We start from the raw sequence: 14213 nt of genomic DNA, 5'->3' as shown, positions 1-14213 counted from the left end.
CACTCGCTCCGGGTCCGAGTCCGAGGGAGGCTGTGCCGCCTGCTCCTTAAGAGCTTTCAGGCTGTCGTCAGCTTCTAACGCTGCCTGAAACCCCTGACTAGATGTGGCCAGAATCGACGAGACTGTCACATCTTCAGTCAGTACCCCGGGACCTGTGTCCTGGCCTCCACCTGACTCGGCTGCCACTTGGTCAGAAGGGGAAGAGCTATCGGACCTCCGGGAGGCCCCTTGGCTTCCAGCACTCCCCGGTTGTGGGGGAACCATGCACCGAGATCTTACCTGGGAGCACTTCCGCTCCTGGACCGGCCCCAATCTCACCTGCCTGTTCCCCTCCTGCAGCAACAGAACCCCGCTGTGAAATCTCTGGGGACCCCACATTTGCTGTGGTAGCCCCCACCCCACACACTGGTCCTCCCCCTGCAGCACCCTGCTCTCTGCTTATCCCTGCAGAGGGCAACAGATCCCAGCTCACAGGCTGGTTACTTGTAGAGGCATTGTCACACCTTTCTCTGACCCCCTCCCCTCCTGTCACAGCTGCAGCTGCGTGTGTGTCTATGGTGTCTATGCAAGCAGAAATATCAGAGTTCACTCCCTCCTCCCTTACATCATTCATAGATAACACATTAACATTGTCCGGAGGCATGTCAGTACGGGCTGAAGGTTCAGCCCTTGGTTGGGGCCCAAACTGGGAGGTTATCTGCCCCAAATCTGTCCCAAGTAGCACGTTTGCGGGGATCCGATCAGTTACCCCCACCTCCCTCACCCCTCGCCCTGCGCCCCAGTCCACATAAATGTCAGCAACAGGCAGCGCCGGGTCAATGCCTCCAATCCCGGAGACAGCGAGGGTTTTCCCAGGGATCAAGTCTTGGGGGGACACCATCTCAGGCCGCACCAGAGTCACCTCCGAGGCGCTGTCTCGCAGTCCTATGGTCACAGACCGGCCGACGGTGACAGGTTGGAAGCTGTCCAGGGACCTACCACCACCCCCACCCACACAATACACCTTGGGCGGCCCTTGGGACGGGGACGGAGCCGGGGCCTTGGGACGCTGAGGGCACATGGCCTTGAAGTGTCCAGGTAGGTTGCACTGGTGGCACCGTCTTGGTTCTGCCACGGGCCTGGAGAGGGGAGTTGAGGGGGACACCCCCTGCAGTCTAGGGGCAGGTGGGGCAGTCGCAGAGTTCATCTTACCCCCTCTCCAGGTGCTGCTGGTGGCTGCTCTCCTGGCTTCAGGAGCCCGATTGTTGGTGTAGTCATCGGCCAGGGCAGCTGTAGCCGTGGACCCCTTTGGCTTCTGGTCTCGGATGAACTGGCGGAGATCCTCAGGGCAGTTCCACAAGAGTTGCTCCGTGATGACCAAGTCCAGGATCTCTGGTCCGGTGGAAAGCTGCAGGCCTTGGGTCCAGTGGTCGGCAGCTCGGGCAAGTGCCCGCCGGTGGTCAGCCCAGGAGTCCTTTGGTCCCTTCTGCAGGGTCCGGAACTTCTTGCGGTAGGACTCCGGAGTGAGGTTGAACTGTTGGATCAGGGCCCGCTTGATGGCGTCGTAGCCCTGATCTGCCTCAGCAGGCAAGTCCCCAAGGATTTCCAGGGCCTTACCCCTTAAACGGGGGGTCAGGTATTTGGCCCACTGGTCCTTGTCCAGATGGTGCTGCAAGCAAGTCCGTTCAAAAGCAGTCAAGAAAGAGTCCAAGTCTCCATCCTTCTCCAGCACTGGGAAGTCCTCAACACGGACCTTTGGAAGTTTGGTGTCTTGAAGGTCACGTGTGGCTGATGAGGGCTGGAGCTTGGCTAGATGCAGCTGGTAGTCACGGTCTGCCTGTCGCTCCGCAGCCTCACGCTCTGCCTGGCGCTCTTCACGCGCTGCTTGCCGCTCCGCAGCCTCAGCATCACGCGCTGCCTGCCGCTCTGCCCTGCGCTCTGCCAGGAGTTCCTTGTAGCCCTTCTGGTCTCCAGCCTGGAGAAGGGCCATAGCCATTTGAAGAAGGCTATCCGAGCCTCCCAGGCTCGGTGGAATGGCACGTGGTGATCTGCGGCCCGCTGCGGAGCCTGGTGCTTCACTGTCCATTGCAGAGCGGAGGGCTGGCATCTGGCTCGTTGAGGACCCTTGGGTGAGCTGCTCCTCATCTTGTCCAGCAGTGCCAGGTTGTGCAATGTCCTCTGCAGAGCTGTTTTCTGGCGTCGAGCTCCTGGAGGACTCGTGGGCAACCTCCTCATTACTGTCCACAGCACCGTCCTCCCTCTCTTCGGCTCCTGCCTTAGCATTGGCCAGTTGCATAGCTCTGCTCCTGGTGCCATCAGCCATTCTTGCAGACTTTTGGTCACTGACACAGAACTGACACCTGATGCCTCCACACACCTTACAGTATCTGCACTCTGACACTCTAGTGTTGAGCTGGTCTGAAGACCCCAGCAGCCACAGCTGCTGCAGGCAGTCTTTAGTGTCTGGGAGTATGGGTCTCACACTCACACACACTATTATCTCGATCCCACCACTTGCCACCAATATGTCACAAACCACCGGGGGGGTCACTCAGAAATCCCCCGCGCTGGCTACCAGTACGTCACAATCGGGGGGTAACAAGTGGGGGTCACCCCTCCTTTATACCTCCCGACCGACCGACAGAGCACGTGACGCGCTCTCTAGCGCCCCTCTTATAGTCAGGCCAATTATGGAATTGCCCGACCATAAGCCAGGAGGCCGCTATACTACTTATGCCGATTATTGAAGGGTCCCCGGTGAGAGTAAGGTATATATTCCCCGACCTCCGCGGGCGGAATATATAAAATCTCCCCGAATCTCACTGGCCTCCCCACAATAATCCTTGGCACAATTCGCTGCCACCAACCGATTTACGGTAACTATTAGCCGAACACACAGACGTGGGATTCAAGATCGAGATAACAGAACAGCCCAAGATTAATTATATAATTTAATCAGCCTAAAGCACACTAGAACTACAATATATACAATAGGGAATCTACAGAATATACATATGTCAGAGTACAGTTACAATCAAAGCATGGGTTACAAACAGGCATACACAGTTCCAGCAGTTACCTTGTTGCGTCTGGCCACAGGGGGGCGCTGTAGGCCAGGTTTCTAGGATCCTTCCCACAGATGTTTCCTACACGTGCCCCCAGCGAAAAGAACACTGGAAAATGGCCGAAGTAGGGTTATCAACCTGGCCAATCCAGGTCCCCTCCTACCTTCGTGACCTCACAGGGAGCACTGCTCCACCCCTGGCTTGAGTTATGGACAATAGCCCAACATGGAATATGGGCCATAACTTTGCCTGGGAGCGTCGTAGGCGGACGCCAATGCTCTCATTGTGACAGTTATGAATTTAGCCACAGAACGAGGGGACTCATGACCTGTCTGCCAGTTCCCCATTGGCTGATATCACGCCTGGGGCATTTCCCAATGTCCTGCTCCCATAAAAAGGGTGTGCCGGCATCGTCCGCATGCGGAGACACCATTTTTATGGTTGCCATATTTATCGGAAATATGGCTTGCGAGATATGAAACATTTTTTACTGGAGTCGTTCTGTCTGGCTATTTCCATAGCCTTGCTAATGAGATACAACTCTTGTTACAGGGTGACGGCAGGGAGTCATCCTGTGTCCATTGTTCCCACACCACCTCATCTCCATATCACAGGACATGGCCATGGAGGTGTAAGTGGAACACTGAGAACAAGAAGGGAGGGGGCACTGCCAGGGAGTGATGAGGGACTATGACTGGAGTCATAATTCATCTTCATATCCCGGGATTTGCCTCACAGTGTCCTACTGTTGGTGTCTCCACTATGGACCTCAATTTTTATTATATTATTTTTTTGTATTTATATATCATTATGTTTTCTTGTTTTAATATATTATCAATAAAATTGAATTTTATTCATTATTTGGAGGTTGTGATTTCATAGTTTTATAGGTTGTATAGCTGTCACGGGTGGGTGACGGGTGACAAACTGTCCTGTAGTGTCCGGCAATAGAAGGTCACAATGTTTGGCTGTGCAAAATGCTCCCTGATTTTCTATTGTTCCTGTCAGTATTCAGTGTACTAGGTAGTTCCACTGCTGGGTTTTCATCCTTTTCCTTTTAGGACCCTGCGGCGGTCCACTTCCCTTCAGCTGCTAATGATCTGTATTTCCCCTTGGGTTTAAACACTCATTTTCCCTGGACTTGTGCTGGTGATATTCAGTTCCTTCACAAACTCTGGATGCAAGCAGGTGGCTTGCACTCAACTGTAGAATCGCTGCTACTCTTCGCTGAACTTCTTCCTGAGTCATCTGTGGATAAGTTCATGCTTTCCCTTTATGTCCTCCTTGTGTCTTCCATAGTTTTTAGTGGGGTTGACAAAGAGCTCATCCCACCCGCTCCTTATCTAGGGCCCAGCACTAGGGTCATCCTAAGGTCAGGTATCCTGCATGGCGCATAGGTGCGGAACCTATCTAGGGTGGGAGGGCCAACGGTAGGTTTGGTCAGGGGTCACCATCTCCCCCTTCCCTGTCACCGTTCGCCTGGTACTCCCCGTATCTAGCGTAACAATACCTCATTTAATGTTGCTATTGGCCTCTTGGCAGATTCCCAGACCAATTTTCTTTCTTTCTCTTCATCAAATTTTGAGGGACGTCCAGTTCTGGGTAATGTAATTACTGGGCCAAATTTAATCCACTTCTTGGTGACGTCTTCACTGTGCTCAATGATATATCTAATGCCTTGGATTTCTTTTGTACCCTTCTTCTGAATGGTAATTTTCAATAATGAGATCCCTTTGCTGTGTTGTCAGATGTTTGCAGAATATGGCTTTAACTGGAAAATCTAAGAAAATCTCAGCTACGTTTCCTTTGGGGTTAATAAAAATGCCTGTAAATGACGGCGGCCGTTTACTTATCACTATGTACGAGGGTAAATGCGATTGGCTTATTCTGAACACAAACACATCCCCAATTTATAAGAGGGTGTTCACACTTATGCAACGTTATTTTAGTTTTGTTATTTTTATTTATGCGCTCAAACTTAATTCAGTTTTCTCCTAAATGATATAAAAGGTGGAAAAACTTCTGAAATTAATCTTCCTGGTACGATTTCATTACATTACAAAAACCTGTCATTTTAACAGGGGTGTGTAGACTTTTTATATCCATTGTATGGTAGATACATAATATCTCCCAACCGACCCAGGTCCAGTGTGACTGTCTGAATTTGGGCGGCTGTCCCGGGAGATGGAGGGAATGACCTGACATAAGCAATGGTCAAAGATGCAGCTGGATATAAAGATGGAGGAAAGAGACCAAAGAGCCTTCCTCCACTGCTCAGTCTTTGTAAAGACCAAATGTCCTGCCAGCACCCTGGGGTCACGGGACCGGCGGTGAAGTAACGGGAAGAGGAGCAGAACACAGGTAACATGGGTATATTTATTTAGTAATGTAGCAGAGCTCTGTGTGTATGGGTGTGTGTTGATGTAGCAGAGGTGTGTGTGTTTGTATTGATGTAGCAGAGCTATGTGTTTATATTGCTGTAGCAGAGCTGTATGTGTTTATATTGCTGTAGCAGAGCTGTATGTGTTTGTATTGATGTAGCAGAGGTGTGTGTGTTTGTATTGATGTAGCAGAGCTATGTGTTTATATTGCTGTAGCAGAGCTGTATGTGTTTATATTGCTGTAGCACAGCTGTATGTGTTTGTATTGATGTAGCAGAGGTGTGTGTGTTTATATTGCTGTAGCAGAGCTATGTGTTTATATTGCTGTAGCAGAGCTGTATGTGTTTATATTGATGTAGCAGAGCTGTATGTGTTTATATTGATGTAGCAGAGGTGTGTGTGTTTGTATTGATGTAGCAGAGCTATGTGTGTCTGTGTGTACTGTTAATATGTGGGGTATGGACAGACAGACATGGCGGGTGTGAGCACATACATGAGCAGACGGCACCCTTGGTGACACAGGACTACGCTGCAGGCGCCATCTGTCCTCTCCCCAGAGCCCGCACCTTGCCAGAGTATAATCCCACTTAACCCATCAATGCTCGGCTCGGGCCCTGACAGCCGTGGTGCCCAGGAGGGGGCCTATAGTGACAGGCACACCTATACACCGGGGGCCGGGCCTCTGTGTGCTCAGCCATGTTTATACTGCTCGGTGTGCTTCGTGTCTGTCTACAAATCCTACAGAAGATCCTGTTTGGTGATGACAATATGGAGGCGGTGAGTGGCCCCTCTGAGGTGACAGTGATGGACGCCCGAGTGTCCCCCGGAGAGCAGCGGACGCTCACTGGGACCGGTCTAAGGCACCAGTCCTATGGCACGTCTGCTCCGCACCCTCCATATTTACCACAATGTCCTCTGCCGGACATCACCCTGTATACGGAGGACATCACCCTGTATACGGAGGACATCACCCTGTATACGGAGGACATCACCCTGTATACGGAGGACATCACCCTGTATACGGAGGACATCACCCTGTATACGGGGGACATCACCCTGTATACGGAGGACATCACCCTGTATACGGGGGACATCACCCTGTATACGGAGCTCATCACCCTGTATACGGAGGACATCACCCTGTATACGGAGGACATCACCCTGTATACGGAGGACATCACCCTGTATACGGAGGACATCACCCTCTATACGGAGCTCATCACCCTGTATACGGAGGACATCACCCTGTATACGGAGGACATCACCCTGTATACGGAGCTCATCACCCTGTATACGGGGGACATCACCCTGTATACGGGGGACATCACCCTGTATACGGAGGACATCACCCTGTATACGTAGGACATCACCCTGTATACGGAGGACATCACCCTGTATACGGAGGTCATCACCCTGTATACGGAGGACATCACCCTGTATACGGAGCTCATCACCCTGTATACGGAGGACATCACCCTGTATACGTAGGACATCACCCTGTATACGGAGGACATCACCCTGTATACGGAGGTCATCACCCTGTATACGGAGGACATCACCCTGTATACGGAGCTCATCACCCTGTATACGGAGCTCATCACCCTGTATACGGAGCTCATCACCCTGTATACGGAGCTCATCACCCTCTATACGGAGCTCATCACCCTGTATACGGAGGACATCACCCTGTATACGGAGGACATCACCCTGTATACGGAGCTCATCACCCTGTATACGGGGGACATCACCCTGTATACGGGGGACATCACCCTGTATACGGAGGACATCACCCTGTATACGTAGGACATCACCCTGTATACGGAGGACATCACCCTGTATACGGAGGTCATCACCCTGTATACGGAGGACATCACCCTGTATACGGAGCTCATCACCCTGTATACGGAGCTCATCACCCTGTATACGGAGGACATCACCCTGTATACGGAGGACATCACCCTGTATACGGAGGACATCACCCTGTATACGGAGGACATCCCCCTGTATACGGAGGACATCACCCTGTATACGGGGGACATCACCCTGTATACGGAGGACATCACCCTGTATACGGGGGACATCACCCTGTATACGGAGGACATCACCCTGTATACGGAGGACATCACCCTGTATACGTAGGACATCACCCTGTATACGGAGGACATCACCCTGTATACGTAGGACATCCCCCTGTATACGGACGACATCACCCTGTATACGGAGGACATCACCCTGTATACGTAGGACATCACCCTGTATACGGAGGACATCACCCTGTATACGGAGGACATCACCCTGTATACGGGGGACATCACCCTGTATACGGAGGTCAGCACCCTGTATACAGAGGACATCACCCTGTATACGGAGGACATCACCCTGTATACGGAGGTCATCACCCTATATACGGAGGACATCCCCCTGTATACGGAGGACATCACCCTGTATACAGAGGACATCACCCTGTATACGGAGGACATCACCCTGTATACGGAGGACATCCCCCTGTATACGGAGGACATCACCCTGTATACGGAGGACATCACCCTGTATACGGAGGACATCACCCTGTATACGGAGGTCATCACCCTGTATACGGAGGTCATCACCCTGTATACGGAGGACATCACCCTGTATACGGAGGACATCCCCCTGTATACGGAGGACATCACCCTGTATACGGAGGACATCCCCTGTATACGGAGGTCATCCCCCTGTATACGGAGGACATCACCCTGTATACGGAGGACATCCCCTGTATACGGAGGTCATCACCCTGTATACGGAGGACATCACCCTGTATATGGAGCACATCACCCTGTATACGGAGGACATCCCCCTGTATACGGAGGACATTACCCTGTATACGGAGGACATCACTCTGTATACGGAGGACATCACCCTGTATACGGAGGTCATCCCCCTGTATACGGAGGTCATCACCCTGTATACGGAGGACATCACTCTGTATACGGAGGACATCACCCTGTATACGGAGGACACCCCCCTGTATACGGAGGACATCACCCTGTATACGGAGGTCATCACCCTGTATACGGAGGTCATCACCCTGTATACGGAGCTCATCACCCTGTATACGGAGGACATCACCCTGTATACGGAGGTCATCACCCTGTATACGGAGGTCATCACCCTGTATACAGAGGACATCACCCTGTATACGGAGGACATCACCCTGTATACGGAGCTCATCACCCTGTATACGGAGGACATCACCCTGTATACGGAGCTCATCACCCTGTATACGGAGGACATCACCCTGTATACGGAGGACATCACCCTGTATACGGAGGACATCACCCTGTATACGGAGGACATCACCCTGTATACGGAGGACATCACCCTGTATACGGAGGACATCACCCTGTATACGGAGGTCATCACCCTGTATACAGAGGACATCACCCTGTATACGGAGGACATCACCCTGTATACGGAGCTCATCACCCTGTATACGGAGGACATCACCCTGTATACGGAGGACATCACCCTGTATACGGAGGACATCACCCTGTATACGGAGGACATCACCCTGTATACGGAGGACATCCCCCTGTATACGGAGGACATCACCCTGTATACGGAGGATATCACCCTGTATACGGAGGACATCACCCTGTATACGGAGGACATCACCCTGTATACGGAGGACATCACCCTGTATACGGAGGACATCCCCCTGTATACGGAGGACATCACCCTGTATACGGAGGACATCGCCCTGTATACGGAGGACATCCCCCTGTATACGGAGGACATCCCCCTGTATACGGAGGACATCGCCCTGTATACGGAGTACATCACCCTGTATACGGAGGACATCACCCTGTATACGGAGGACATCGCCCTGTATACGGAGGACATCACCCTGTATACGGAGGTCATCACCCTGTATACGGAGGACATCCCTCTGTATACGGAGGACATCACCCTTTATACGGAGGACATCCCCCTGTATACGGAGCTCATCACCCTGTATACGGAGGACATCACCCTGTATACGGAGGACACCCCCTGTATACGGAGGACATCACCCTGTATACGGAGGACATCACCCTGTATACAGAGGACATCACCCTGTATACAGAGCTCATCACCCTGTATACGGAGGACATCACCCTGTATACGGAGGACATCGCCCTGTATACGGAGGACATCACCCTGTATACGGAGGACATCACCCTGTATACGGAGCTCATCACCCTGTATACGGAGGACATCACCCTGTATACGGAGCTCATCACCCTGTATACGGAGGACATCACCCTGTATACGGAGGACATCGCCCTGTATACGGAGGACATCACCCTGTATACGGAGGACATCACCCTGTATACGGAGCTCATCACCCTGTATACGGAGGACATCCCCCTGTATACAGAGCTCATCACCCTGTATACAGAGGACATCACCCTGTATACGGAGGACATCACCCTGTATACGGAGGACATCACCCTGTATACGGAGGACAACACCCTGTATACGGAGGACATCACCCTGTATACGGAGGACATCACCCTGTATACGGAGGACATCCCCCTGTATACGGAGGACATCACCCTGTATACGGAGGACATCGCCCTGTATACGGAGGACATCACCCTGTATACGGAGGACATCACCCTGTATACGGAGGACATCACCCTGTATACGGAGCTCATCACCCTGTATACGGAGGACATCACCCTGTATACGGAGGACATCACCCTGTATACGGAGCTCATCACCCTGTATACGGAGGACATCACCCTGTATATGAAGGACATCCCCCTGTATACGGAGGACATCACCCTGTATACGGAGGACATCACCCTGTATACGGAGGACATCACCCTGTATACGGAGCTCATCACCCTGTATACGGAGCTCATCACCCTGTATACGGAGGACATCACCCTGTATACGGAGGACACCCCCTGTATACGGAGGACATCACCCTGTATACGGAGGACATCACCCTGTATACGGAGGACATCACCCTGTATACGGAGGACATCCCCCTGTATACGGAGGACATCACCCTGTATACGGAGGACATCCCCCTGTATACGGAGCTCATCACCCTGTATACGGAGGACATCACCCTGTATACGGAGGACATCCCCCTGTATACGGAGGACATCCCCCTGTATACGGAGGACATCACCCTGTATACGGAGCTCATCCCCCTGTATACGGAGGACATCACCCTGTATACGGAGGACATCACCCTGTAAACGGAGGACATCCCCCTGTATACGGAGCTCATCACCCTGTATACGGAGGACATCCCCCTGTATACGGAGGACATCCCCCTGTATACGGAGGACATCCCCCTGTATACGGAGGACATCACCCTGTATACGGAGGACATCACCCTGTATACGGAGGACATCCCCCTGTATACGGAGGACATCACCCTGTATACGGAGGTCATCACCCTGTATACGGAGGACATCACCCTGTATACGGAGCTCATCACCCTGTATACGGAGCTCATCACCCTGTATACGGAGGACATCACCCTGTATACGGAGGTCATCACCCTGTATACGGAGGACATCACCCTGTATACGGAGGACATCACCCTGTATACGGAGGACATCACCCTGTATACGGAGGTCATCACCCTGTATACGGAGCACATCACCCTGTATACGGAGGTCATCACCCTGTATACGGAGGTCATCACCCTGTATACGGAGCTCATCACCCTGTATACGGAGGACATCACCCTGTATACGGAGGACATCACCCTGTATACGGAGCACATCACCCTGTATACGGAGGTCATCACCCTGTATACGGAGGACATCACCCTGTATACGGAGGACATCACCCTGTATACGGAGCACATCACCCTGTATACGGAGGACATCACCCTGTATACGGAGGTCATCACCCTGTATACGGAGCACATCACCCTGTATACGGAGGTCATCACCCTGTATACGGAGGACATCACCCTGTATACGGAGGACATCACCCTGTATACGGAGGTCATCACCCTGGATACAGAGGACATCACCCTGTATACGGAGGACATCACCCTGTATACGGAGGACATCACCCTGTATACGGAGGACATCACCCTGTATACGGAGCACATCACCCTGTATACGGAGGACATCACCCTGTATACGGAGGACATCACCCTGTATACAGAGGACATCACCCTGTATACGGAGCTCATCACCCTGTATACAGAGGACATCACCCTGTATACGGAGGACATCACCCTGTATACAGAGGACATCACCCTGTATACGGAGGACATCACCCTGTATACGGAGGACACCCCCTGTATACGGAGGTCATCACCTTGTATACGGAGGTCATCACCCTGTATACGGAGGACATCACCCTGTATACGGAGGTCATCACCTTGTATACGGAGGTCATCACCCTGGATACAGAGGACATCACCCTGTATACGGAGGACATCCCCCTGTATACGGAGGACATCACCCTGTATACGGAGGACATCACCCTGTATACGGAGCTCATCACCCTGTATACGGAGGACATCACCCTGTATACGGAGGACATCCCCCTGGATACAGAGGACATCACCCTGTATACGGAGGACATCACCCTGTATACGGAGGACATCACCCTGTATACGGAGGACATCACCCTGTATACGGAGCTCATCCCCCTGTATACGGAGGACATCACCCTGTATACGGAGGACATCCCCCTGTATACGGAGCTCATCACCCTGTATACGGAGGACATCCCCCTGTATACGGAGGACATCCCCCTGTATACGGAGCACATCACCCTGTATACGGAGGACATCACCCTGTATACGGAGGACATCACCCTGTATACGGAGGACATCCCCCTGTATACGGAGGACATCACCCTGTATACGGAGGACATCCCCCTGTATACGGAGCTCATCACCCTGTATACGGAGGACATCACCCTGTATACGGAGGACATCCCCCTGTATACGGAGCACATCACCCTGTATACGGAGCACATCACCCTGTATACGGAGGACATCCCCCTGTATACGGAGCACATCACCCTGTATACGGAGGACATCACCCTGTATACGGAGGACATCACCCTGTATACGGAGCACATCACCCTGTATACGGAGGACATCACCCTGTATACGGAGGACATCACCCTGTATACGGAGGACATCCCCCTGTATACGGAGCTCATCACCCTGTATACGGAGGACATCACCCTGTATACGGAGCTCATCACCCTGTATACGGAGCTCATCACCCTGTATACGGAGGACATCACCCTGTATACGGAGGACACCCCCCTGTATACGGAGGACATCACCCTGTATACGGAGGACACCCCCCTGTATACGGAGGACATCACCCTGTATACGGAGGACATCACCCTGTATACGGAGGACATCACCCTGTATACGGAGGACATCACCCTGTATACGGAGGACATCACCCTGTATACGGAGGTCATCACCCTGTATACGGAGGATATCACCCTGTATACGGAGGACATCACCCTGTATACGGAGGACACCCCCCTGTATACGGAGGACATCACCCTGTATACGGAGGACATCACCCTGTATACGGAGGACATCACCCTGTATACGGAGGACATCACCCTGTATACGGAGGACATCACCCTGTATACGGAGGACACCCTCCTGTATACGGAGGACATCACCCTGTATACGGAGGACACCCCCCTGTATACGGAGGACATCACCCTGTATACGGAGGACATCACCCTGTATACGGAGGACATCCCCCTGTATACGGAGGACATCCCCCTGTATACGGAGGACATCACCCTGTATACGGAGGACATCACCCTGTATACGGAGGTCATCACCCTGTATACGGAGGATATCACCCTGTATACGGAGGACATCACCCTGTATACGGAGGACACCCCCCTGTATACGGAGGACATCACCCTGTATACGGAGGACATCACCCTGTATACGGAGGACATCACCCTGTATACGGAGGACATCACCCTGTATACGGAGGACATCACCCTGTATACGGAGGACATCCCCCTGTATACGGAGGTCATCGCATCCTATAGGGATCGCCATTGCTCAATGCACAGGGAATAACTGTAAACAGATGACATTGGATGCGGCCCCCTCCCTTCTCCTCATTGCGGTGACATACTGTACTGGATTCATCAGCGCCTCCTCCATTTTTCTTTCCTCTATGCACATTAACCCTTTGCATCAATCAAATAAAAAAATGCAATAATAAATGATCCATACATTTAATCTATGGGTGGGCACAGGTCATCAGGGGGCTGCATCCATGGCTCAAGGTGAATGCACCCGGGGGTGTCAGATTCTGCATCTGCTCCATTATTCATTGCACCGGACTGCAGCAATGGGACCAAAAGGGCACAGCCATCAGCAGATCCGGGACCCCCAAGGCACAGCCATCAGCTCTTGGACCCTTAGGACACAGCCATTAGCAGCTCTGAGACCTCCAGGGCACAGCCATCAGCTCTGGGACCCCCAGCCATCAGCAGCTCTGGGACCCCCAGGGCACAGCCATCAGCAGATCTGGGACCCCCAGGGCACAGTCATCAGCAGCTCTGGGACCCCCAGGGCACAGCCATCAGTAGATCTGGGACCCCCAGGGCACAGCCATCAGCACCTCTAGGACCCCCAGTTATCAGCAGATCTGTGACCCCCAGGGCACAGTAATCAGCAGTTCTGGGACCCCCAAGGCACAGTCATCAGCAGCTCTGGGACCCCCAGTCATCAGCACCTCTGGGACCCCCAGTCATCAGCAGTTTTGGGACCCCCAGT

General features: G+C 52.5%; 1 protein-coding gene across 18 annotated transcripts in view; it reads right to left on the bottom strand.

Annotated features, from left to right (window-relative positions):
• The window catches only part of DNM1 (dynamin 1), a 207900-nt gene that overhangs the window by 193105 nt on the left and 582 nt on the right, over positions 1-14213 (bottom strand). The gene's annotated exons all lie outside the window — the stretch shown is intronic.

This window comes from Anomaloglossus baeobatrachus, chromosome 9, assembly GCF_048569485.1.
Source record: "Anomaloglossus baeobatrachus isolate aAnoBae1 chromosome 9, aAnoBae1.hap1, whole genome shotgun sequence".
Taxonomy (NCBI): Eukaryota; Metazoa; Chordata; class Amphibia; order Anura; family Aromobatidae; genus Anomaloglossus; species Anomaloglossus baeobatrachus.
The sequence above is the reverse complement of the archived record's forward strand: the minus strand, read 5'-3'. Positions and strand labels throughout refer to the sequence as shown.